General features: G+C 39.5%; 1 long non-coding RNA gene across 2 annotated transcripts in view; it reads left to right on the forward strand.

Moving 5' to 3' along the window:
* The window catches only part of LOC148324211 (uncharacterized), a 145,786-nt gene that overhangs the window by 70,148 nt on the left and 49,229 nt on the right, over nucleotides 1–26,409 (forward strand). Inside the window, exon 3 of one of the 2 annotated variants that reach the window (XR_015846338.1) lies at nucleotides 1,395–1,650. The exons of the other annotated variant lie outside the window; for it this stretch is intronic. This is a non-coding gene — a long non-coding RNA (uncharacterized LOC148324211). Of the gene's footprint in view, nucleotides 1–1,394; nucleotides 1,651–26,409 lie in introns of those variants that run through there. 2 annotated transcript variants of the gene reach the window in all.

A 26,409-nucleotide genomic window follows, 5' to 3' on the forward strand; every position in this document is an offset into this window, starting at 1 on the left:
TTTCCAACATGTTTCCCCAGACAAAAAGTCTCATATTTCATACAGAAATACCATATCTGCCGACACGTTACCCATGCCCTTCAGTCTACAACTGCATACTCGTTATGGCGAATTTACTGTGGCTGAACAAATGTTTATGCTCTCTCGCCTGTCTGAGATACATCTTTTATGATCTGAGGTTGCAACACAGCTAGTTATCGCTGTTGCCATAACTCTGGTGTCCGGTGTTTTCCTTTTAGAGCGCTTGTCTGATACGATGCATCAAGGAGATCACAATAGAACCATTCCAGTGATTGATATTTGCCGCAAATCCTTCTGGGATGCTTTGTTTTCACATATAGAGAAGGGGAACAATTTTGTTTCTACAAATGAAAACAAATGGAGTCAGATGGAAAATTGGAAGGGATGGAAAAGGATCACAACTTTTGTGGTTCCATGTCAGCCGCAAGGTCACATACCAGAAATCAGGATCCCCCACAGCGGGGCGAGCTTTTTTTGTTTCGACGGCGGCACATTTTTACTGCTCTCACGGCTGCAACAATCATGGAAATTGGCCAGCTGAAAATGGCCCAGTGGTTCTCACTGGCAGGCGCCACCCTTGACATTCACTGCGGCAGAAACTCAGTTGTGTCTGACATTTACATTTCATTCATAGAAAAAGCACAAGAAGCCAGAATCCATGAAATTGAGCAGTGCCTTAGTGTTTAGGTCACAAACACAATAGCTTGCCTGACTGGGCTGACTGCCTCACTGTACCTTGCCGGGATTAGGCCAATTATCTACTTAAGTAGTGCGTTTACTTATCTGATTGGCCTGTTTTGGATGGGCATGTAGAGAGACTGGGGGAGTGGCTAAAACACTGGGAGATTATGAAGGCATGTATGTTTTGCTGTATAAAGAGTCAGTTTAAGGCTCTTCGTCAAAGCATCGAAAACAATCTTCAAAAACTACCAGATGGTTGGGGGGGAACATAGGGTCGGAACTTGATTACATCTTATGAGTTTTTCTTAATTTTACTGAAGCTGTGATGTTCTTAACAACACAGGAGCCACAATCCATCACAACATATTATCAAGCATGGGACTGAAAATAATTAATTGTGTGGTTCAAGTGGGCAAAGTGACTTCATGAAAAAATATATACACCCCCTCCAGTAAAGTTGACCAAGTAATATTTTTTCAATAAAACACTATCAATATCACTATTGATCTATAACTAATTCTGCTCATATTTTGATAACCACACAATGTTGGCACAAAAGGTGACTCAGTGATGAAAGTTAAAAATTAAGTACAAATTCCATATTTATCCTGTCATTATGGTGAGTAATGGAACTGAGTGTTTGTGTTGAAGCACTGACAGTACAGTGAAGTAATTTCCCTTTCCTTTTCCAGTTTTCTCAGGCAGCTGTGGTTGATGTCTGTGTGAGCCAGTGACCAATGGCCAGAGCAGTGAGAAGGTCACAAGTCAGAAAAGGCTGAAAGGACATTTAGATGTACCCTACACATATATTGTAGAGAATGTCATGTAATACACTTAGCTGATGGATGACCCCTTTGGGTATCAAGTTTCTATAAAGGGGAAGTCAACCTCCAAAGTTTCTGAGCAATAAAATGTTCTATGTGACTTCACTCGTCTAAACATGGCATTCAGATTTGTGGAATATAAATTAAGCAGCAAAATACACCCGTTTTTAGCCATCTCATGCGGCAGCCATTTTATCAGTTCTGCCGACGGAAAATGACATCAGAGTAGCTCAATGACCAATCACTGCTCACTTGCTTTCTGAAAATGAGCTATGATTGGTCGTTAGCTGAGCCCTAAGCAACTTTTTTCAGTTGACAAAAGTGACAAAATGGCCGACCCCGAAGATTGCTAAAAATTGGTGGATTTTACTGCTTAACTCATGTTACGCAAACATAATATTAATCAGAATGCCATGTATTGACTATTGGGCCTGCATCGAACTTATTCTTGAAAGAAGATTTGGGGGTTGACTTCCCCTTTAAAGCAAGTGCCTACAACTAGCATACCACCTCGCCCTACTGACAGCCAAGCCTGATTCTAAACATGTTGGTATGATGTTTTTTTTTCTTCTATGACTACTGTATTAAAGTTTAAAACTCACAAGCGCCATTTAAATTAGCTAAATAGAAACAATAAAATTACATTTCTGCAAAAATACTGTATAAAAGCCGATATTGCACAGATGGGATGCCGTTACAGGAGCTGTATCAAAAAACATGATATTGCACCAGTCAAAGGCTGGACTATGCTGACTGAAAAGGTTATGTTGGATGTGCATATGAGTGAAGGAGAAGTCAGCATAGGTTTGCAGAAGTCAGTGTGGATGAGGCTTCCACCCGTTCCTGATCAGGGCGAGAAAATTAAAGATACATGACAAACGACGTGTCCTGTGGAAGGGTTAAGGTTATCAGCAAAATGCCAAGCTAGCTGCACATTAATTTGGATATTTTTGGGAGGGTAGAGGTTATCAGCTACATGCTAAGCTAACTACACATTACAAAATGCCTTACCGTTTTTTATTTTCATCCCCACACAAGAGACTTCCATTTTCCTCGCCATTGGCCCAACAGTATATGGGCAGTGGTTTACTGTCCGTCATTTTCACGTGACAGGGTCACTCCCTCAAAAGAGGCAGCATGACAAGGTGTGTGAAGTTTAATATAATTCCTGATCCATGCAGTATTTTGACATATGCATGTCCTTTTTGGGCACGGTGTGTTTGTTGTGATGGTGTAAAGGCAAAGAACAGGAGAGTACAGGGAAATTTCAAGAGGATTTCCTTGCAAAATTTGCAGCATCAAAAACTAGACTCAGCACGAAAAAAGAAAGATAATTAGTGTTTGGTAGATCATTTCGTTGTTACTAAAAATTCAGCTTGGCAATAAATTTTACACTGGTGGAAAGCTTGTTTATTACCCCTTTTATATGGCGCCACATCCACTTGTGGGTTGCGCCCATGAAATATGTGCCAAATCTCTACTGCTGCCAAACATCTTATTTTGTGCTGTTGTTTTTGACTCTTGTTTGGTTTTGCATTATTCAAGTTGAAAGAAACAAGACATATTGGCAATATAACCATTATGCATTTATCAATAAGAAGCATCAGTAGCATGTGGAAGGATCATACGCAGCTACAACAACTTGGCAGCGCCTAACGATGCTGGTCCCCAGCTTGGTCATACACTGCAGTAGGATAGCATCACTTTCTTCAAGCAACATTTGTCACAGGTGAGCCAACATGGTTGGGGTACAAACAGCACAACCAAGCTGATCCCACAAGCGTTGATTGGGGTTAAAGTCAGGACATTCCATTCACTCCACACCCAAATTGTGGCGGTTGCCTCTGCCAAGTGTTGTCATCTTGAAAGAGAGAGTTCGGTCTCAAACAGTGGAGATATGCGATAGCCCCTGATTGCAGAATCTCGTCTCTATCTCTGCTTTTAAATTGCCTCCCCGAAGACAAGCCCTGTTTTTCCACTGAGTGATGTCGCCCCACACCATCACAATGCCTCCAGACAAAACCTGTTACTCTTACTTTTCCGTGTCTATGATACAGCTGCCAGACTCATTGCTGAACATAATGTTCTTCCGTATGTCCAAGGTCCCGGGCACATGTCAGTGAAGAGCAGTCCTGGCAGGCCAGAGCGTCAAATCTGTACAAGATAGCGTTTGTTAGCAAAGCTGACAGGGTGAGCAGAAAGTCTTTTAAGTAGGGCACCAGCCGTCTTTGAAAGCTCCATATATGGAACACTGCTTTCAATTTGGAGACTGTTCTTCACACCAAACACTGCAGGAACGTATATTTATGGAGCAACAACTTGAAGTTGAAGTTGCCCCATAGCACTGGCCCTATCCATATCATTCTGATTCTTGGAGCAGACATCTACTGATCACTATAGCAGGGCAAATACTCATGTTGGGGGGGAATATCTGGCAATTTTTCATGGGCAATACCCACAGCTCTGCTGATCATCTCCAAAAAGCATGCTCCTTACATGATGACGCCACGCAGGACACGGAATGTAGGACAATGAACAGTGAGTGACTGAAAGAAACCACAGAACTACAAACTGCAATTACAAACACGCAGACAAGACAACGAGGCACACTTTGGCATGACAGAAGTGGCTGTAGGTGTTGATTGATTGACACAAGCGGCAGGGCTGATGAGGATTAGTGCCAACAGGGACAACGTGAAGACTTGGAAGGCATGAACAAATGACACAGGAAAACAAGACAACTTGAGAAAAAAGTCAATCCAAACAAAGCACAATGGAAAAATAGAGACCATGACAGTCAGATATAACATGAAGACACCTGACAACTTTTGGGGGCAAAAATGCTCAATATGTCTCCTTAAACAGGATATGTTTTGTTATTGATGACCTTTGACATATTTTATGTGAAACTAATGCTAAAAACAGGCAGCTTTTGGAAACATTGAGTTTATTTGTTTGTTAGTGGTCTGTAAAGTATGATGCGTATTCATTCAGGGATTCAGACGTTTTACACGTTATTTTCCATCTCAGTTTCTTTATCACACTGTCATACCTTATTTAGAAGCGCAAGTGGGTTCGACTGTAAAAATCTGCGGTTTATGTCTTGCGTGCCAGAGTTCGAGATTATGAATAAAGACCCATTTTCACACAGCTACGACTGATTTCATCAGACACATGTGTTAAATTACCCAGGGTGCTCGCCTGGTCTCGTCATGGCGACTGCGATGTGGCCATCTAATTACTCCTGGCTGCCGGCTTGGCATTGTCATGGCGCCTGACTTCTACCTTGTGTTTCATGTGCCAGTCTATTACCACAATTAATCTGCTAAATAAAAAATAAAAAAACACTGGAGATGGCTTTGGATGAGTCCAAATGTACATTTTCTGTAGCATTTAAAGCCTAACCGTTAATGACTCCAAGCTGCTGCCTTTCTGATAAATGCTGTTTTTTTTTTGTTTTGTTTTTTTTGCCAATGGAGATCATGATTACGTGTTGGCAAGCCGTGTACAACTTGTTTGGACTCTCCGCTGGTTGCTCTCTTGACAATATTAACTCCAGCCAAAGCGAAGATTTGAAGACACTCTCAGAATAACGTGGCTGCAGATGTAGAGAATCATATCTTCAAAGCCACAATCCAAGTCAGATTTTTTATTTTATTTTTTATGAGAAGTGCATGCTTGAAATCAACATTCACAAAAGACGTATGCTTCACAAAACATCCAGAATAGTGAGCTGTAAAATGACAAGAGGTGGCTGATTGAGCTTATATAGCAATTACGAGGTATTTCATTGAATGCATTTCCACTTTACGATGCCACTTGAACCAATAATACCTTCAAGGCATTTGGACTTCTGTCTCCATGTGTAAATCTGCAAGATAACCAGCTGCTGGGTTATTAGCCAGGACGCTCTTTTGACTACTCTTGTGAAACCCCCACACCTTTCTTTTTGTCTGTCAATGATAAAGCCAATTTTGCTGATGGGTTAGTGTCTAGAGAAACTGACCACATGTGGGCCAGAAAGGCGGATCAAAGCATTTTGCGGTGAGCTCTGTTGCTTCTTAGCTTTCACAAATGCCTTTTTTAATGCTATTTTGAGCAAATGCAGTCGAACATTGACATTGATCAAATATTTGTTTTACAGTATTGCTTTTTCAAAGCATTTGTTGTCGCTATGAACTAATTTATTTTTTGACCCAAGTGAAGACATTTGTAAGTCAGCTGAAATCAGAATTGCCCATCCCATCCCATACCTTATCTGTGAGGTAATTTTGAGGGGAAATACAACATTTTCTTCATCATTTTAATTTCTTACCAGCTAGACGTGGCTATCTGTAAAACACACCTCAAACAAAAAAGTGTCCCTCGTTGATTTACCTTAATGACTTGTATCTCTCCATCGTCAGTTATTCCAGTTGTCTCACACCCTCTGACTTCTGTAGATTGGCCTGATTTTTTTGAGGGCCTCTGATCAAGAGATATGTGAAATAAAACTCCACTTCATGACCTTCCACTCTCTTTACTCTTTTGACATCTGAGAGAGTTTCTGCTAGTTTCCTCAGCTGTTCCTCGGTTTCTGGCCTTGCGATAAGCTGATCCAGCAGCCTCATTCGCTTTACTCTCTGACCTCTCGGCTCCCAGTGTAATTACCTTTAGTTTAATGTACCGCTGTCTCTCAAGGAGATGATGTCTCACTGCAGCTTGGGAAAGACAGCCTCCTCCCTAAGACCATCACTAAAAAAAAAAGCTTTTCAAGAATATATTTACATTGGCGGTAAAAGAAAGTTAGCCATCTGGGAAGGAAATAAAATCTGTATAACTCAACGCCAAAAAAGAAACTCTGGTTTTCATTTTCACTTGGGGGATACAGTAACTTCATGCTTTCCATTATGCATCTTTTCATAACACTTATGGTGCTGCTAAACAGATTTCTGCTTAATACAGATGTCAGAATTATTGTCCATATTGTTGTGATCAAAAACGTCACCAATAGTTTTCATTTTCTGTTGATAGAACCTTTGCCAAGCCTCAGTATATCCGTTCCAAATATCCCCTACTTCAATCTGAAAACAAAAGGAAGAGACAATATTAGGTAGGATTACGTGTTTCTTTTTTCGTTTTTTGATTTGTTTGAATAGGGATACCTTATAAAAGGTCTATGAAGTATTTTAAAAAATGACATTGTGACATAAAACATTTCATGAACTGCACTATGTCTGTAAGATATAAAGCTTCAAATTTGCTTCATGAAGCTTTTGTTTCGTGTATTTTTTTAATCCTCTAGATGGCATTGTTGGGTTAAATGAAGGGGTTCAAGAATTGACAAGCTAGGCTGCTTTCAGCCCAATTTTGAACAGAGAGTGCTGCATTGAACGCTTAAAGGTGAAGTCAAGTCAGAAATGTTTCTTTACAATAATATGTTCTATCTGGCCCCACTAGTCTAAATACGGTATTCTGATTCATATTGTTTTTGTACAATATGAATTAGGCAGTGGGATGGTGGCTCTACTGGTTAGCACGATGGTTTCTTTCACCATGTCGTCTTTTCAAATATTTGCACTACCCATCTCCAAAATACCAGACACTAAAACAACGGGTTTTTTTCTAGTTGCAAGAGGTATTGTGTAAATCCATTCTGATTGTCACTGGTCCTGTGGTAATCCACAAGGGGTAAATGATTTACAATATTTTTTTCTTGCTACTCTTTCGTATTAAACACACTTATGGTACTGTGGCACAAGCTGCTTTTCACACAGATAGCACATTTTTAATTTGCTTTCATTGTCATTTCACTCCAATTCACAGCTACTGACGGGCCCGAGCTCGGATAATATTAGGTGGGTTGCATCATGAAGGGTATCCTGCGTAAAAAAATGTGCAAAACAAATCATGAGTGGCTCAATGCATTGAGCCCTGATGGGATAATCCGAAAGTCATAACATCTGCCCTTTAGAAATTGTAGCATACATATTCTGTCAAATCTTATTCATTTTAGCAACAACAATTGACAAAGTAGAACAGTTGGGCCCATAGTTCATAGCCCAATGCCATTGACGTTGAGACATTGAGTTAAATGTACATACTTGGGGAAAAAAACTGAATATTGTGAACTTTTATATTGATAGTCATTTGAATACTCTACAAATACAATATATTCAATGTTCAAACTGATAGCCAGGTTTAGCATGGAGGAGGACCCAAATGCAGGAAAGCCAGGCAGGAGTAACTCAAAAATGTATTTCATTGTAAAGAAAAATGCAAACAAGACACTGGGAAAAACTAAAACAACAAAGTACAAACCAACATGGAGGAACAAAACTAACAAAGTTGCAAAATAACTAAGACTACTGTAACACGCTGAGGACCGGAGGACAGACACTTGGCAGGAGACATTCACAACTGACATGAACAATGCACAGACAACAACGGAAACCAAACAAGGAACTAAATACAAACAAATTACAGAGAGTAACACCTGTACAAGAGACAAAGTGTTGGTTAAAGGGAGATGATTGGCTAACACGAGCCAGGTCTGCACTTTTGTGCGTACTTGCACTCTTTTATTACGAATCCACACAGTTGAAAGACATGCAGAATGTGACTTGGCCTTGTCCTACTGAAATAAGCAGGGATGTCCCTGAAAAAGAGATTGCTTACGTGGCACTATATGTTGCTCCAATACCTTTCAGCACTTTGCTGTTTTAAATTCATGGTGCCTTGATAGATGTGCAAGTTAGCCATTCATAAGTAAAGACTGTCCCTACTTTGAAGTGACACTTGTACTTTTTGAGACAAAGCACGCCAGAAGCAATACCAGAAATGTGCTCTAAGGCAGAAGCAAAGTGACAGAAAGCTGGTGCAGATTCAAATAAGTTACTTCACCATTCCCACTCCCCCTCTCCTTCTTATTTAAAAAATATCATCTGCATCCAAGTCATTAAGAGCAAATAGATCATATGTGGAGAACACGTTTCTTTTAAAAGAGCAGTGACCATAGCTAGACAGATTGATGGATGCATAAGCAGTCCATCATGAGGTGCCCACGAAAAAACGAAATAAAATAAAAAAGTTGATCCTGTTTGGCTCCTTGACTTGCCCCTGAGTCAAGGTGGTGACGGGAAGGAGCGTGAATGATAGATGAAGATGCATGACTGCAGACAGACCATCAGATTAGTGGTTTGTTGTATCTCAAGTTGTAGTGTAATCAATCCCGTTCATCCTCTGCTTGTCGGTTTGATCAGCTATCTCACAATGTCTCGTCCCAGTGATGGCCAGACACTCATGCCAAAACTATAAGAGTCTGCAATCTTAAAGCCGCACAATTATATAATTGCTTTTCATCTAAGCCGTACAGAAACTATTTTCACCATTGTGGTAATAGAAGCCAGCCTTCAAGTTCTGCTGGTTTATCAAGCATCTTTTACTGATTATTCTCTTTTGCTTGTAAATGGGATGTGATACCTCAAGGGTCCTCTATAATCTTGCCAGTGGGCAATGTTTCACCATTTTTGTGAGTCGCACATAGAAGTACACGTTATTTTAAAAAGGAAAAAAATGTCATGTGTCTGTTAAAAGAATTTTGTAGCTGTTGAAAAAAAGTGGGAAACAGCCCCTGCCAACAACTTTATATAAACACATCCACAATTCAGTATTGCAGTAATGACTCAGCACAGCAATCACACAGATAAACACAAATTAATTAAAAGCTGAGAGAGAGAGGCTTAAGTCACTTTCTCTTCCTTTTCCATGCAAGAGAAATAAACAAACCAATCCAAAAATGTCCCAATCACATTTTCCCATATAAACTTTGTCACGGGCGCAAAAGTCCACCACTAGAATTTTTTTTTTCTTGAGGGGGGTTAAATTGGACCACATGTATCAAGAGAACACTTAATGAAAGTGAAAAACAGTTGTGAAGCGTTAAATCCGCTACACTGTAGGATTTTTTTGGCAGTCTAATAAAATGAAAGCAAGCCATATTGGATTATGTAGCCCATAAGTTTTGTGGCAACGTCTGGGATGCTCGCCACATGTTATGCAGTGCGGACGTCGTACATGGTCTGTTTTTTTTACTCATTTTGCTAGGTGGTGGATTTAATATTAGCAGAATGTGACAGAGAAAATTACCATCATGCCATGCGTCAAGAGTCATACGTATCGGAGAGAAGCCAGTTACTTTTCGAGACAAAATATTTTTCAGCCACGAATTATAAATTAACCGGAAGCACTGCAAGGTTTTGTTTTTTTTTTTTTTAGCATTCGCGAGACCCGCTGCGGCCTAGTCCAAAGTGGCTTGTTTGCAAAATTTAATCTAATTTTAAAGTGCAATACTATACTTTTTAAATTACTAGTGCCTTAAACATTTATGTCTTTATAAGCAATTATTTTCACTAGTTTTGATGCAAATATCTAAATGAAGCAATTTTTTTCTCAGGAAATCTGAATTTGTCCTTAATGTTTTGATTTTTAAATGATAGCTCTTTAAATGTAAACATTTCCTTGTTGTGCCTGTATTATGTTATATTAAGACAACAATTTCGTACCGGTCCAAGTACAGTTAACCTGCCGTGTTTCGTCTTTGCCCCCGACTTTAAATTTGGTCTCAAAATGAATATTAGATTTTAGACTCACAAAAAGCAGGTCTAACTCAAAAAGTAGATGGTGTAACGCGATTTTGTTGTATTTGATCGCCGCCCAGGCAGACAAATCGGGCGCTCTGTCTCAAACTTGTTGTTTGTTGCGTTTATAAAATGCTTCCAAATGCAAGAGAGAGTATTTGTAATGTAACTCGATTTCTGCATAAAGTGATCAATCATCGAAGTCCAAACAATAAACAAACACAGTTTTCTTACACAAATACGACACAGGGACATGTTTCCATATTTTTATCCGAACACAACATTGAAACATCACACTGGATTTATTAACTGTTTGAGCGTAATTTTCAGCAATAATATTCAACCGAATGTTGCCTGTATAGTTGCAGATCACATCTGCACAATGGTCAGGAAAAACATTCCCGTTACAAAACTCTTTGACTTAATCAAGTTTCTTGAGTTTTCTGGTGGCAATTTAGCGTGTTCAATCAACCCACCATGCATGTTTTTGGGATGTGGGAAGAAACCGGATTACCCGGAGGAAACACATGCAGGCACGGGGAGAACGTTCAAACTCCACACAGGAAGGTTGGAGCCGGAATCGAACGCTGCACTTCTGTGCTGTGAGGCGGACGTGTTAACCGCCCCTCAGTCGTGCTAGAGGCAATCCCAGCTTTAATTTGATCATTCATTTTTTTTAACTCATCCTCACTGGTCACCGGTATCCTCTCATAACATCCATTATTGTTCATTGTTTTGCTTTATTAAATGAGTTATGGTCATAGATTTGTTAGTGCGTGGCGGAGATTTCTGTAAATCTTTATCCGAAACTATTGGATTTTACTTCACCTTACTGAGCAACTCTCACAGTCATTTGGTGGCTGGGCTTCTTTCTATTTACACTATCGACATTATTTGTTATAATTAAATAACAATTTCTTTTAACCAGACAATACAATTCTGAACAGTTTTTTAGTTACAGTGCTGACCTGGAGGAAATTTAGGGTTCGGTGTATTGCCGAAGGACATTACAATACTGGAGAGTCCGAGCCGGGAATCAAATGTTTGAGCCTCTGTTCAGTGGGCGACCTGCTCCACGCACTCAGCAACAATTTCTTAAACTCAAAATTGGTTTAGGGAAAAACAGATTTAACCAAAGGTGATGAGACTCTATGTTGGCTGGCTCTTCACTTTGATTATCTCTTGGAGGAAGGGTGATCCCATCCTTTTTTTTTTATTTCTAACTGTAGCTATATAAAGTTTGTAGTACTTGTGAAAAGAATAGTAATTGAAAAAACACATTTGGCATCAGGCAGTGCCGTCTCGCCGGTCTTTGTTGTGTTCATGGTGTGATTAAGTCTAAGCAAAGTCTGGGATAGTTTCTCTATATAAACTCTGCATGACTGACATAACAAAATAAACATTGCAAAAAGTGAAGTTTCCAAAAAAGATGCTGTCTTAAAGATGTTAGGAATGCACCTGAAATTAGCAGCTGTTTTTTCAGACTTGGGGCGGTGCCGCTGAGTTAATTGTCAGACCTGTAGTGTAGTGACTTCTACAGATGTACATCTGGCAGCTATGGCGTGCGAAAGAAAAAAAAATATGAAAGAAGAAGGCATCATTGGGCTTTAATGGGAATAAATGGCTTACCTGAGCAACAGCAAACCACATCCTGTTCAGCTCGCCCGAAGGTCCCCCGTCAATCTCGGCCCCTAAATGGGCCTTTCAGTGAGGAAAAGAATGTGTCAAGGTAAAGTGAAATGTTTATGTTATGGTTATGTTAAGGTGTGCAGAATTGGGAACACAAATGTTGGGAATTTTAGCGTCTGAGCTGCATCACACGTGGCTACATTATGAGCTATTATTTCCTGGCAGGACTTTCAGAGTGTTTGGGCAACAAGTTTCGCTTAATATGCCACGTAGCCAAAGTTTATTATTAGCATAAGTAACAATGTTAATTAATGCCATGTGTAAAGGAAGCTTAGTCATTGTGGTTTGGGAGTGCCATCCTAAGGTAGAACATATTGCAGTAGTTTGTGGTGTGTGGGGGTGTGTGTGTGTGTGTGTACATACACACACATACTGTGTGCGCGTGTACGTGTGTGACTGGGCGGAAAGGTGGATCTGTTAAACACTTTGTGGGGGTAATGTGGAATGACCTAAGCCTCAGGATTTGTTTCTCACACTTTCAAAAAGAGGCAGAAATCCCAAAAATAGAACTCCCCCTATGTTGCCGGTTCCATTTGCTGCTCCCCATTTCTCTGCTGAAGCTGTAAAAGTTTCACCTCAGGTCAAAATTAATCTATGATTCTAAAGTCTGTCTGCAGAATATTTCAAAAGGCTCTGCCCATGACTCCAAGTACTAGTTAATTGTTTTACGGATGATATGATCTTTAAAGGAATAAGTATGGGGTATTGAAGTCACAGGCACACGATTACACCTGTTCCAAACCTGATAACTTTCAATTACAATGGAAAACCCACGTCATTAAAATTGCAGAGATGTGCCTGTCTGGCTCAGAATTCTGTTGTCATTATAAATTTTCCAATTCATCGCAAGTGATATTCTCAAGTGGTAAAAGTCTGTTGATATGAGCATGAGGGCCCAAATGATGGACATTATCTATTATATTTATGTATTTTGTTTCCTGTCAGATAACAATTCAAGATTCAGAAGTCGTTAATTCTCATTTCTGATTTATTCCAGCTTGTATTGGCTCCCCATGTTATTAAAATGTTCAACTTCAGTAACTTTAAATTAAACTCAGATAATTTGATTCATGCCAAAAGAGAGAGACTTAACGTTCGTCAATTTCTTTTCCATCTTCAAAATTATTCAACAAAACTGTCGAAAAACATAATAGCATCTCCACCTAAATTGAAGTGCTATGCTAAAGTCTGAACTACCATAAGATTGTTATTTTAGCAATTCTATAATAACCATGTTTAAATAGAATGCAATTCAGCAGAGCGCTGACCTCTGCAAAGAATGAAATGAAATAAGGGAAACATTTTTGTGGAGCACCATATTTTTTCAAATTCCAAATCAACCTATACACAGTCTCACAAAAGAAGCAATGCCAAATTAACATTTGTGAGTGGTAAAGAACTAACTAACTTGAAAAAAAAAACAAGAACGAGAAGAATAACAGTTCAAACATGTTTGAATATGTCTTATCAGGTAGAAGAGTAAAGTGTACACAAAAAAAAGGCCAAAAGAAGTGTTAAGTATTTGGACAAAAGAGATTAAATGGGCATGTAACAGCTGTTGGCTGTCAGGCATCGCGCTTGAAAAAGGGATGTGTGAGTGAGTGAGCTTGCTAGGAGAGAGGGGGAGCTGGAGGACTGTGAAGGAGGTCAGGCTGTCAGTTCCTCTTCCCAAGCTGAGATAACCTGCCTTGGCCTTGGACGGTGACTTCCCAGTTTGATATAATGGAAGACAATCACCTTTCAGCAACACAATCACCTGCATAGTGACATCACAACATTGTGTTACAATGTCTTTTTCAGTCATAGAATATGTTGGTGCGTTTATTTATTCAATTTAATATAGTATCGCTCATGTTGTGAATTTTATTTTTGTAATTTGGGGTTCCTAAGTGTTGTTTAATACAGTCAATATCTTTAAAATCTTGATTCCCACCAGGTTTTAATTGTCTACACCAGAGGTATTCAATTTAAAGTCACAGAGGTCCACAACTAAAATTTCTTCCAAATAAAAGGTCTGAACCAAAGTCCAACTTCCCTTAATGTCTAGCCTATGTTTAAATTTTTAGTTTCAATATTTAGTCATTTTCAACAGAGCGCACTTATATACTAAATATTTAGCAATGTTCCCATTAAACACCTTTGCCAGTCAAACAAACATAAGGCGTTTTCACATTCAAGAAAATGTGGCTACAGGAATTTAAACTTCCAGAAAAAAAACAATAAAATATCTCCTGCAGAAATATATCAAGTGCTAAGCATTGAGTTAACATCTTTTACCTTTTTTTTTAGTTATCAGCCTAGAAAAAAACGGAAAGCCTAATTATCCAAGTAAAACAGGTCAACATGTTCAGTACAAAATCAATAAAAATGGCTGTCCTCATGAAAAACTAATTCAAAATTAGCTTTGACACCACTTTTTCTTTTGAATATTTTTTTTAACATCTCTTAATGAGAAAAATGAGTTTGTGACTGCCCTGCCAGTGACTTAAATCTGGGTTGGAACGGAGTCAGGGCCATTGGGATTTATGTCACACATCTGGCCTTTGTGTTTTCCTTTAAATAATGTTTGTGCAACCGCATTTAAGCACTCCTTCACAACTTCCCCATCACTGAATGGTTGGTTTCCCCAAAATCCATGATACTTTTAGTGAACATTCATTTGCATGCCGCTGGGCAGTAAACGAAAATGTAAAAATCTATTATACTGCACTCGAAGTTCGATGTTTTTGCGTGCGCTCACCTCAAACTTCAGCGGATAACTTTGCAAAAAAGGGCGGTGCTTTGTTTCGTACTGGCGCTTCGCAATGTTGCGACGGTTTCGGAGCATATGATGCACACTGGTTTTGAATCGGCTGCAGCCAGAACGAAACTAAATTTCTCCGTCCATTGATTTAAAACAAGACGCATCGACCTTGCTAACTTTTTAGCAAGGCATACTGTCAGCAGCACTTTCTTCCGGTCTGCTGCGCAATTGGCAGTGGATCGTAAACAAAAGATTTGATTGGCTCAAATCAGTGATGCCTTTTCCGTATTAACTAGAATTGCAGCGCCAACCTTTGTGAATGCGCCCTGAAAAAAATTCATCGTAGATCGGTCATGGGTCCGGATCGGACCACGGTCCGCCATTTGGTGATGCCTGTTCTACACTAACTGTATATAAATCAGTGTTGGATGCTCGTTACATGATACAATAAGTGATTTTGGGTCCATGACAGGATTTCATGCATTCAGGCTGTGCAGTAACAAGAGCACTGTGTGGACAAAACATCCTGCTGCAATCCATTTGTGACGAATGGTTTGGATTAACTTTTCAAACACAGGCCAGCATTTTCTTCAGATTAGTAATATAGGTTTTGTTTTTTAGTTTTTTTTTTTTACATTCAAGATACTCATGTGTCCCGATAAAACCTTTATAAGAGGTGAACTTGAATCAGCACATGCTTCTTATATCTAAAAAAAAAAAAAAGTGCTATGGCATATGAATTTCATTTCTGAGCCGTATTCCATTTACAACAAATGGGATTAAGTTAAAGCCAAAGACATAAATGCAAACTCTCTTATCAAAAAACGGCTTTATGTTTTTATCATTGTGACATTAATTGCAACATTCTGTGCTTCTCAATTGGATGAAAAAAAAATGTACATAGCTAATCAATGACATAATAACAACATAAAACATGCAGTATAACTCATTTCTTGATTGGAAGCAAGAATTTTGCCTTGGTGCGACACATTTGCAGAGGTTTCTTGCTACCAAGAGGTGCAAAAACAATATTATGACCAAGCAAGTATCATATTTGCCAGTATGTTCAAGGTAGCTGAGGTCAAAGTGTTCCTCCTCACCACTTATCTTAATTGTCAAGCCCTCTGAAATATTACATTAAAGTGAAAATTGCATTTATTCTTGTAGTAGCTCTGGTATTCGTTGATATGTAACAGAAAAGTATATCGTAGTGATATCGTAATATGGTCATTTTTTTTTCACACATCTCTTCCCCACTTTGTCTGTTATTTTCATCGAATTTTAGCCAATTTAAAAGCTGTGAAAATAGCAAGTAAAAATACTTGACCACTCTTAAATGCAACGTATGTTTGAGAAGGGTTGCAAAATGTGTCAAAGCTGCTTTAGCTTCCTGATCCTGCGGAAGCTGTGTGGCAGAATTGCCGCCTCTATTTAATGTCTGGCAGCTGTTTTTTAGACAATAACACGTGAAGTTGGCTTTTTTGTAAAAATGTGATGCCTGCGATGTTTCGTTGCAGAAGGACCAGAAGGTCTCTGTTTCATTTTAATGTCAGGGTTAGTTGGCTTATTGTTTTATTTATTGCAACACTTCTGGATTCAGGGCAGATGTTTGCTTTTGTGACACAAGGCTATTTGCACGGTGGGTGCTTCACATGATTGCATACTTTGAAGTACACGGCTGCCGCCGGCTTAATGTTCTTAATCAATGTCAGCGTTAAATTAGTGATTATATTTGTGAATGTATTTTTCAGGTAATATGTTGATGTTAGTGTGAGATAGCAATATATTGTATAATAAAACTTACAAACAAACAAACTAAAATGCAAATGTTTTTTTTTATTTTTTTTTTTTAAACTTTCTGTAAAGTTATTTTGACTGTACGAGGATTCCGCCCGGCAGCAATGATATACTGTTTTAAAAATCCGGATTTGTTCCGAAAAAAAGATCTGCTTTTGAAGACTTTTAGTAACGGTAGGCTTAGAGAAGTGGCCACAGCGTCCAAGTGCAATAACTTATCATAGCTAATGTCCACGACAGACCACAGTGGTTTTGACCACTATGAAAGTGATCCCAGGCTGCAATGAAATGTTTAGCCATCATGCTAAACTTTTTGAACAATACAAATGAGAATGGTGTTTTGTTTTTGATAGGCCGTCTCCTCCTTATCATGTTCTTTTCCTGGAAGTCTGAGATATACATTGAGATGATGGATTGTCCTTCATTTAAGTTTAAGTGTGTTAAGCCACCCAGCTCCACTTTCACCTCCTCAAGATAAACAGCCCCTTTCCCACCTTGGTGTGTGGACTCACATTTGTCAAAAATGTAAAGCTCACACCACTGTGACGGTGTTATCTGAGGAAGCTGGAGCAATCAACCTCACATGTATGTGCCACAATTTGCAGTGATAGGGCTCCTCTAAAACTCAAATCTAATTTAGTAGACATAACACAACAAATTTTGGTTTTGCCCATTTCAGCTACGTTTGGGATGACGCAAGAAACGAATGAAAGTCTTCAAGCAGCGATGTGCCATAAAGAGGATCTCTTATGTGTGATTGTTTGGGAGCATCTGGGTCACTTGGTGCTAATCCATCTAAGAGTCATCTGTGCTTTTCTCCCACTCACCTTTGACCTTGTTCAAGCTCTCTGGTCCCAAATTCATCGCTATTAAGGAGACCAGATGATGGTGGTTGGGAATTGGTGGAAAGAGCGGGAAGGGTTTCCTTTGAGTATTTCCTGTAGTTCGGAGTGTTCGTAAATGTTTCCAAGTATTGTGATCTGATCCTGCTGGGCTTTTTCCCCCCTGCAAACACTGGAGGGTGAGCACATTATTTGTTTTTGACTGACCACTAACAGTACAGGGGGTGATTCTTCCAAACTAATAGCTTCCAGAGGGGGCTGTCAAAAACTGTGAGAACACAAATCAGTTTAGGCAATGTGAGAAACAATGTGGCACCTAGATGAGACCCTCCCTCAAATGTTCTCAAATTCTTCTCTCTTGTAATAGGTTGAAGTTTGGTCTTGAAGGACGTTGGCACTGGGAATATGAAACCCTGTCAACCTCCCAAAAGGTGTACTAAAATGTTTTCACTCAGGGATTTAGGGACAGGAAAATAATTGAGTGGAATGTATGGTTAGAAAAACACCCAGGGGCTTTTAAATGAAGTCCCATTTTAAGACTGAGCTGCAGGATGGCTGTTCATATGAGATCCTGTCAAGGACTACGTCAGGCAGTATTTTGGTCTGAGAAAGATGGAGGTCACAGAGTGGCTTATGATGGCTTTGGTTCAAATGGCTGACAACTCCAACCTACTGCCACCATTCTGTTTTACAAGGGAGGGGTAGCACAGGAAGCAGGATTTGGGACCTATTGGTAAGGACTTGGGCGGAGAAGGGGGGGTTATGAGTCCGAGCCAGAGCACAACGTCTCCATTTAGCGAAGCCAAAAACAGCTGCTTCTAAATATTCCTCCCGGGAAGCCTTTGGGACTTTGCCCTACTTCAGTCCCTGCTGTTTTCCCCACCTTCATCTTTGTGAATATTCAGACCCATTTCTTGATGAGTTCAGAAACCTTTTCCCGTTATAACATGTTATAACAAGCCTTTCCTTGCAAACTCAGTGCAATCAAGAAATCTTCCACATGGTCGTAGTCATACACTCTCGGGCTTGTTCATTTCCTATAAGCGCCAACCTTTCTGTCACCGCGCGGAAACTAAAATCCAAAGATCAGCCGCGAGTGAGCAAATAGACTACAGACCACCCCGGTTCTCCTCAACTTGCCTCCCAAGCTCCAGTATCTTACACAAATAAACCAACACAGATTTAATGACGACAAGCTCCGGGATATTTTTTGCTCTCTTTATCAAAGGATCAAAACACTTTAAAGAGGGCTTATGAAAGTGGTGTGGTTTATTAGGAGATAAAACTGCAGAGATGCGCCGATATACATGCTAGGATTTTCGTCTTCATTAGGATAACAAAATCTTGCTTGAGTCTGCCTATATGATTTAGACACTCTCTGAAAAGAAACACGAAACAGACCTTAATAAATAATTCCTGACAACAACCACAAATTCGTATTTGAAGATTTAATGGGTTCATTTGAATGACAGCCACCCATGCAGCAAAGATATATGGACATTTTTATGATTAATTTCTTTTTGCTCCCATGCACCAGCTGTCTATTGTCGAGACCAGTTTACAGCCCGGGGAGGATTGAGGTCCTCTAACATAAACCATGGTCTCTAATAAAGATGGATGCTTGTTTTTTTAAAGCTCAACGCTGATGATTTTCTTGTTGATTTTTACCTTTCCGCTGGGAATACATACAGCATATATTTCAGCAGATCTTTGAGAGGGAACACTCGCGGCGCAGCAAAGCGGAATCATGGACCCTCTCCAAACTGTTTACATAACTTAATCATCACCCTTGCTGATGGGACATGCAAAGTTTGCACTGTTTAAGCCTGAGCTATGCTATTACTACAGGGTTGAACAGATGAAGGAAAATGTCCATCTTAGTGAGAGAATTTACTTTCAGGGTAATAGCGATTACAGGAGTACGACAAAAAATGCATTATTCAGCATGGATTGCATTTACGAATCTCATTCACTGGGAATAGAAAATGCAATCACTATCTTCACTTGCTGACTGTTGCGACAAATTTATTAAGGTTAAAGTTGAAATTACAAATAAACTCTAGGTGTGTATTTCTCAATGTTAAACAGATGTTGTTGAGGGAGCTTCTGCATATTCATAAAGCCAGTGGTTTCCCTCAGTATTACTTGTGGATTACAGATAAAATAGCACTCGTGCCAAAGCAGATGTGGGGGTAATGTTTTGAGTAACTCACATGCATTCATATGCATTTAGGGTATTTCCTTTCCCTGGTCCCACCCGCTACATCTCCTCATCTCAGGATGAGGGATCCTTGTGGATAACTGAGCTGCCCAAACCACATATCAATGTGGTAACTGCATATTGATGTCAGATGAAATTAGCTTTGAAATTCTGTATATGTGTGCGTGCGCGTGTGTGGAAGCTGGTGACAGACGCGGAGCGTGTAATCGAAGCAAATGGAAGAGTGATTTACGCTGGTCAAGACTGCCTCAACCTATACAGGAAGTGGATACTGTTTTGAGGTCAGCAAGCCACAAGTCACCGACTAGACTTCCTTATGAAAGCCATGTGAGTGGCTGGTGTGAAGTGTGTGCGTGTGCGTGCGTGTTATGTTTCCAAGCGCGGGTCAATTAAATCTAATCACGGCACACCACAATGGTGGCACTTAACGATGGTGTGAGCACAGATGCACTTTACAGAGCTTAGCTGGTGGTCCGCAGTAGCAAATGAGCGGATGAGTATGAGCTCTCATTGCATTTGTGTCGAAAAAGACGGATTATCTTCGATTGAACGGCTCAAGCACTCTTGAGTGTAATTATTAATGTAAAATGGCATTTACTATTTTATTTAATATTTGATACATGCCTTTCCAACTATTGGATACTGTCAGTAATACTGAAATGCCAAAATAACTCAACTCATCCGTATTTATGGAGCGCTTTAAGCACCGCTATATACAATGTGTGGTAAATGGCGCGAAAGTAAGTCATACTACTACGAACAATCAAACAGATTAATTATGACAGTAAAAAGCAAAACAGTAAAAACACATAAAACAAATCTCGAGTCAGTCAAAAGCTAAAGAAAAAAGTTTTAAGACAAGTTTTAAAGATGGGAAGTGAGAGGTCGTGCCGAAGTTCCAAAGAGAGGGACCGGCAACGGAAAAGTCTCGATCCCCTCTGAGCCTTCGCTTAGTCTTAACAGCATCTTGTCCGCCGACCTGAGGCACCGGGCAGGTGCGTAAATTTGGAGTAGCTCAAAGCGGTAAAATGCGGCCATTGAAATATTTAAAAAAAATAATAATCTTAAAAAGAACTTTAAAACATACAGCGAGCCAGTGCAGGGACGCCTGAGCGGGGGTTATGCGTTCCCTCTTACGAGTACTTGTTAAGAGGCAAGCAACAGCATTTTGGATCAACTGGAGTCGATCGATGGAGGATTGGCTGACTCCAAAATAAAGTGTATTACAGTAATCTAGCCGAGATGTGAGTATGTAAAACAATAGTTAAGGATTACAGTGCTGGTTAATGATCATAATATAATCATAATAATAACAATAATAATTTAGATTTGGAAGCACCTTTCATAGTATAATGATAATAATAACAATAACAATAAAATATTATTAAAATCTAAAAATATGCACATGCCCCTATTCCTGAATCGCAAGGTTATACTCTCAACCCGGAAGCAGTAGTCATTGCTCACTCCCCCCTTCAAGGCACAGCCCCTTGGTGAATGTCTGCCTATTGCAGGTCACCACAATGTTACATAATTCTATCAGTAAATGTTTGTGACTTCTCAGAGCTGGTTTCACTGGGATAAAATGCTACAGAAAGAAATGAATTAAGGGCTATATTGCTGTTTCACATCGCAGCAGTCCCCCAGATACCATCTTCCCACACACACCAAATCTATCTGATTGGATGGATACTGCCACCGCTTCATTTCTTCCCTTAATTGTACATTTAATCCTCTTCTTGCATCTGCATCAGAACTGATGGCTGAGTTCCGAAAATAAATGATTTCCTCTTTAAATGAACCATGAGTTAAATTGTTAATGTGTTTAAAATATTGTTGACCAATAGGACTCCTTTAATATTTTAATTTAAAAAAGTTCGTTGAGAAATGATGATGAGTACAATTGGGAGAATGCTACAATAAATAAATGAATTGAGGACAATGGTGTTTAATACATATTATAGCAGTTCTCAGATACCAGGTCTGCTCAAGGCAGCAAGCAGAATCCGGATGACACATTATTAGTATTGAGTGATCACTTAGAGGTGCTGCATGCTTTTCTTTATTTTTAATATTGTCTTTAATATTCAATAATAGGGAAAAAAATAAATGTTTTGGGTGGGCTCAGAAAAGTTATAGCTCACTTATACGAAACAAAATGTTCGTTGATTGACTCCATATATCTGGCATACAATAAAATTAGAAATGAATGCTTTAATCTCAGCATTCACAGAATACCAACCCTACGGCGTGGTTCTTGAAGTTGATTTTATGGAAGAACAAGTGTGGTGAAGTGATCAAGACACACAGTCATGTGATGGAATTTCTCCTGAAGGAATTATAGTTAGTAAAATACATGATGTCAGGACGTTTGATTTTGATGTTTTATTACAGTGAAGTCTCTGCTGTCTGAGACCATTTCAGAGCTCATGCTGGTGTTTGGGCGCACACATCGTCAACAGCAGTGGTGAGTTGTGATACTTTCCAGATTCTGACACACTGCTCCGCACACACACGCACACACACACACTCAGGGAGAACCACAAACCCTTTTTTTGTCGCACATGTACGCTAATTTTTACAGCCCACACAGGCACACACCCATGTCCAATTGTGCCAGTGGCAGTTGAATGTGGAGCAAATTTTCAAAGTGACACTTTCAAAACTCGATTTGTGCTCATACCGTCAGAGGCGAGGAAGAGTCTTGTTTATCATTGAGGGTTATTGAGATGAATTAGATTCTCACGCAAAAGGAAGTCTTGGGCTTTTTGTGCCAAAATTAATTCTCATTATTGCCGAGATGAGATAGCAACCGCATTTTACTTTGGTCATTTAATCCACGGTAGAAACCAATTGGATTTCAACAAAAGCATTTGAAGCAAAGCATATATCAAAAAATTTGGACATTTGAACTACATAGCAATACTTTTCAATGAGAGCAACATTTTATTTACAACATAAAGTCATAAAATAAATTAAATCAATCCTGGAATATTTGGTAGAAGATGCAATGGGAGCTGGGCTTCACTAATAAGTGTGTCTGCGAATAGCCAGGGGTTTAATCCCGACACAGGCATTTGCAGAGACGTGTGTGGGCCACAGGCACACTTTAGACGGGCACACGCACACACAGAGAAAGAGTTAGCCTGTAGCCACCAAGGCACCTTCCCACAGTAACTGCACAACATATGTCACTGGATTCATGACTGGTAGCTCAATCAAGAAGCTGTTGGATTTTTTTTTTCTTTTTTTAAGCTCTGTCAAGTCCCCCAACAAGCGTGACTGGCTTGTGAGCTGCATTTGTTGTAGTCATCATAGCATTCGCAGTTGCTGAGTGAGTGTGAGCCTCACTACTGCTAAGGGCATTCTCCTGCACTCTAAACCCTTGTCAGACATCATAGAACTGATACGTATTCATTTCATTGCCCTTTTAGTTGACTATGGTTTATTGTCACTTTGCGTTTAACTGCATAATTATCAATAAGAAACACATTTCCTGTGTATCTTAAATAATTCAAAACCCAACATTAAGACAAAAGGATGATCTTGAAATGTGTTTCATTAGAATGTAGAATGAGCGAATACAATATTAAATAAATTCCTCCAAGTAGGCCTACATCCTGATTTTAATTATAAGGACTATCCCTGCAGTTCCAGCTTTCAACCATTTGTGGCAGTGCTGAGCACATATTGCATATGCAATTTTTATGAAATGGTGAAATAAATGTGTTATACTATATCAATAGTAAGTTGTAATATGTCATTAATTTTGCACGGTTTAGTACAGCTCTTATTTTTATCATACAGGACTGCATACCTCATGGTCTTGAATCAAGTTTGATGCTGTTGAAGTATAAAAACAAGCACACCTTGCAAGATAATAACCAGTATTGCCCACAGCATAATTAGTCAATAATTACACATAGTTTCACCTGTAGGTTAACCAAGTCTCTTCCCAAAGATCCTTACTTTGCTGTTTGAAACACACCATTTTGTCAGAGTAGGACTTATTGAAAAAGAATGAAATACAGATGGTGCTAATAATCAACTGAGCAACTGTACATCTGGCTGGAAATTAAGCAAGGATATCCGATATGAACAACCAGGTTTATCTGTAATCTAATCCAGAACTATAACAGCGGAAAATAGACTTTTTATAAGCATTTCCATTCACTCTGCGACAAACCAGTGGGCTTTTAGAGGTTATCTGAGACTTGAGATTGTTTGCGAGGGAGGTAGGGAAGACACATGTTGGTAGTAAATGTGCCTTTTTATCTTAATGTATGTTGTTACTCGTGGAGGATCTGCTGGATCAGACGGATACTCATTCGCATCCAGGAATGATAACAAAGGAACTATTCCCACATCAAAGAGGTGGTGTCGGGTTTATTGAATCTACCACAAAGCTAAGTCTCGTCGTTTTATCTCAATATCTAACACAGTAAAGCAAAAGTAAGACGGACAATAAGCTGTGTCCTCATTTGAATGTCCATTTATAGTTCCGGGTCATCATGTCACAATTAATGCACAGGAAGGCATCTCAATGATCCAAAACAATGAGTCAAGGACGTGGTTGTATGACCGCAACTATTTGGCATCATTTCCATTCTAGTTGCTGCATGGACAAACATACCAAGCTGGGGTTTCATGAGAGGGGCACAACAACCAATCTCAAAGGAGCTCGAGGCACCTGTTGCTTACTCTTGACATCATCAAGGTTGTGCCGGGGAGCTGTCAGGTGGCTTCTCTGGGGTACTGAAGGCTATGGTCCACTAAGTGTGACTAGCTAAAGATGTGGGCTTGTCTCGGCCTGCACTCCTGCCCATCTTTCATCTGCAAGCTGAGGGGGGAAAATAATGTAAATTTCCTCAGTCCACAAGTCTCCATATGGACATGCTGCCTGATCCTTCATGTTGCGATTTGACAGTTGTCACGGCCCAGCCTCATCTTGCCAGCCCTTTGCACCTGTGACTGACCACACTGGACAGTTCCCTCTGCGCTGTGCGCTCAATAAAATAACTAAACTAAGCATTGTGGTCTATGGCTGCTGGCCTGCATTTTATTATTGCCTGACTTTTTGATTCATGCCCAACACATTCTTCCAACTTCGGACCTTGTGACATTGATTAAAGTCAACAACGGGCTAATGATGAATGCTCATGGAAGGTACCTGACAGGTACTTGGCAGGCAGCCTGCCAAAAACTTGATTTGCAAATAATATATAGTAATTCGCATGCCTTTGACTGTCTTGATACAAACATTTGAAAGTGTGAGACTGACAAGTGCTCAAAGTTGGAAAAGGGCAATTACTTTCAAAAATAGCTTCTCATTTGGAAGATCAACACACTAAATTACTCTACTGTCATTCACAGCTCAAAGATGTTAAAAAGAAAGAAAACTTCAGTACTCTGACTTATTTCTCTTTAAAGGAAAGAGAAGTGAATTCGATGGGCGAATGGTCAGCACATCCGTCTCAAAGTTCAGAGGTCATGGTTCAAACCCTGACTCCAGGCTTCTTGTGCGGAGTTTGCATGTTCTCTTGAGCCTGCCCCGGTTTTCTCTGGTTACTCTGTTGAATGGATGGCAGTGCAGTAGCATGAAATGGATGGTAGGTTAATTGAAGATGCTAATTTGACTGTGAATGTGAGTGGGAATAGTAATTGTCCATACCCCGCCTTACACCGAAAACCAATCAATTAATTCAAATTTCATGAATGTCACATAAATTATTGGTGTTTATTAAAACATTTTTAACTGAAATAAAACCAAAACACAGCAGTGCCGATGAATAGAATGCAAATCAATTCATCCGAATTAATTGATTAATTAATTGATGGAGAACTAAAAGCCCCACAATGTCTATCATCTATTTTTTTTCATTGTCACAGGACATGGCACGGGCACTATAGGCATAATTTGTAGACTAAGCAGACTAATTGGGGGAAAAAGTAGTAATGCCCACTATTGGTTTGAATGACAACTTCACCAGAACAATGACTGATCGCGTAAGATTAGAGCATTAACCACGTCTATCCGAAACATAAGGTTTCCCTTTCTTTCCTTCATGTCACCCAACAGGTTTTCAACCCACTTCACTACAATTCACTGTCTGCTTGTCTATGCTGTTTCACTGCCAAAGCTTTATGTAGTCTCAAGAGAATACCAGTGACATTTGCAGTCTCATTTTACTTCCACCCATTGAGCATCTTTCACTTTCCAGCTGTGTGTACTTGTCTGTTGAGTGGGGGACTCCCAAAACCTATTTGAGTCCTGGGAAAGGCTTTTGGGGTTGTTTGTGCCACATTTATGAGGCTAAGTGCACTGTGCACCCATAGAACACCTTTACGTTTCTGTAAGGAGCAGTCAAGGCTTTCTATTGAGACAAATCTATTTTGTAGGATATAAAAAGAGGTTCTGCTAGATAAACTAAAAATACTGCAATTTCTTTGTCGCTCTGTAAAAAAAAAAAAAAATACAGTATCAAACTTGTCTGGATTGAAATGCAGAGAAAGTTGACTGGAAGTAAGCAGCAACTGCCCCAAATACTTTTAAAACGATAAGAACAAAGAAAAAAGGGAAGAGAGCCTTTCCAACCACAGTGAAGGCCTCTTTTCTTGTTTCACTCCAGACAGTCACAGTATGAGCAGGTACATATATTCACACACATCAACTATTTCATTTTCTTTCTCTTTCTTCTCATCTGCATTCCTCTACTCAACAACCTTTTCCACTCCCGCATCAAACAGAAGTGAGGAGGACACAAAAAAAGGCAGCAGACAATAGAAAAATCCATTGAAACAGGAAGCAATTATGATTATATTCTCAAAAGCACAATGGAAAACAACGAAAACAGCAGGGTGCATGACAGGTTTTTAAGGATATATATATATATATATATATATATATATATATATAATTGCAAATGCCCACCAAAACATTGTGTTTGTTTGTGTTCTCTAATGACCAATTATG

This window comes from Idiotropiscis lumnitzeri, chromosome 13, assembly GCF_059441095.1.
Source record: "Idiotropiscis lumnitzeri isolate Australia: NSW breed Sydney's pygmy pipehorse chromosome 13, RoL_Ilum_1.0, whole genome shotgun sequence".
Lineage (NCBI taxonomy): Eukaryota > Metazoa > Chordata > Actinopteri > Syngnathiformes > Syngnathidae > Idiotropiscis > Idiotropiscis lumnitzeri.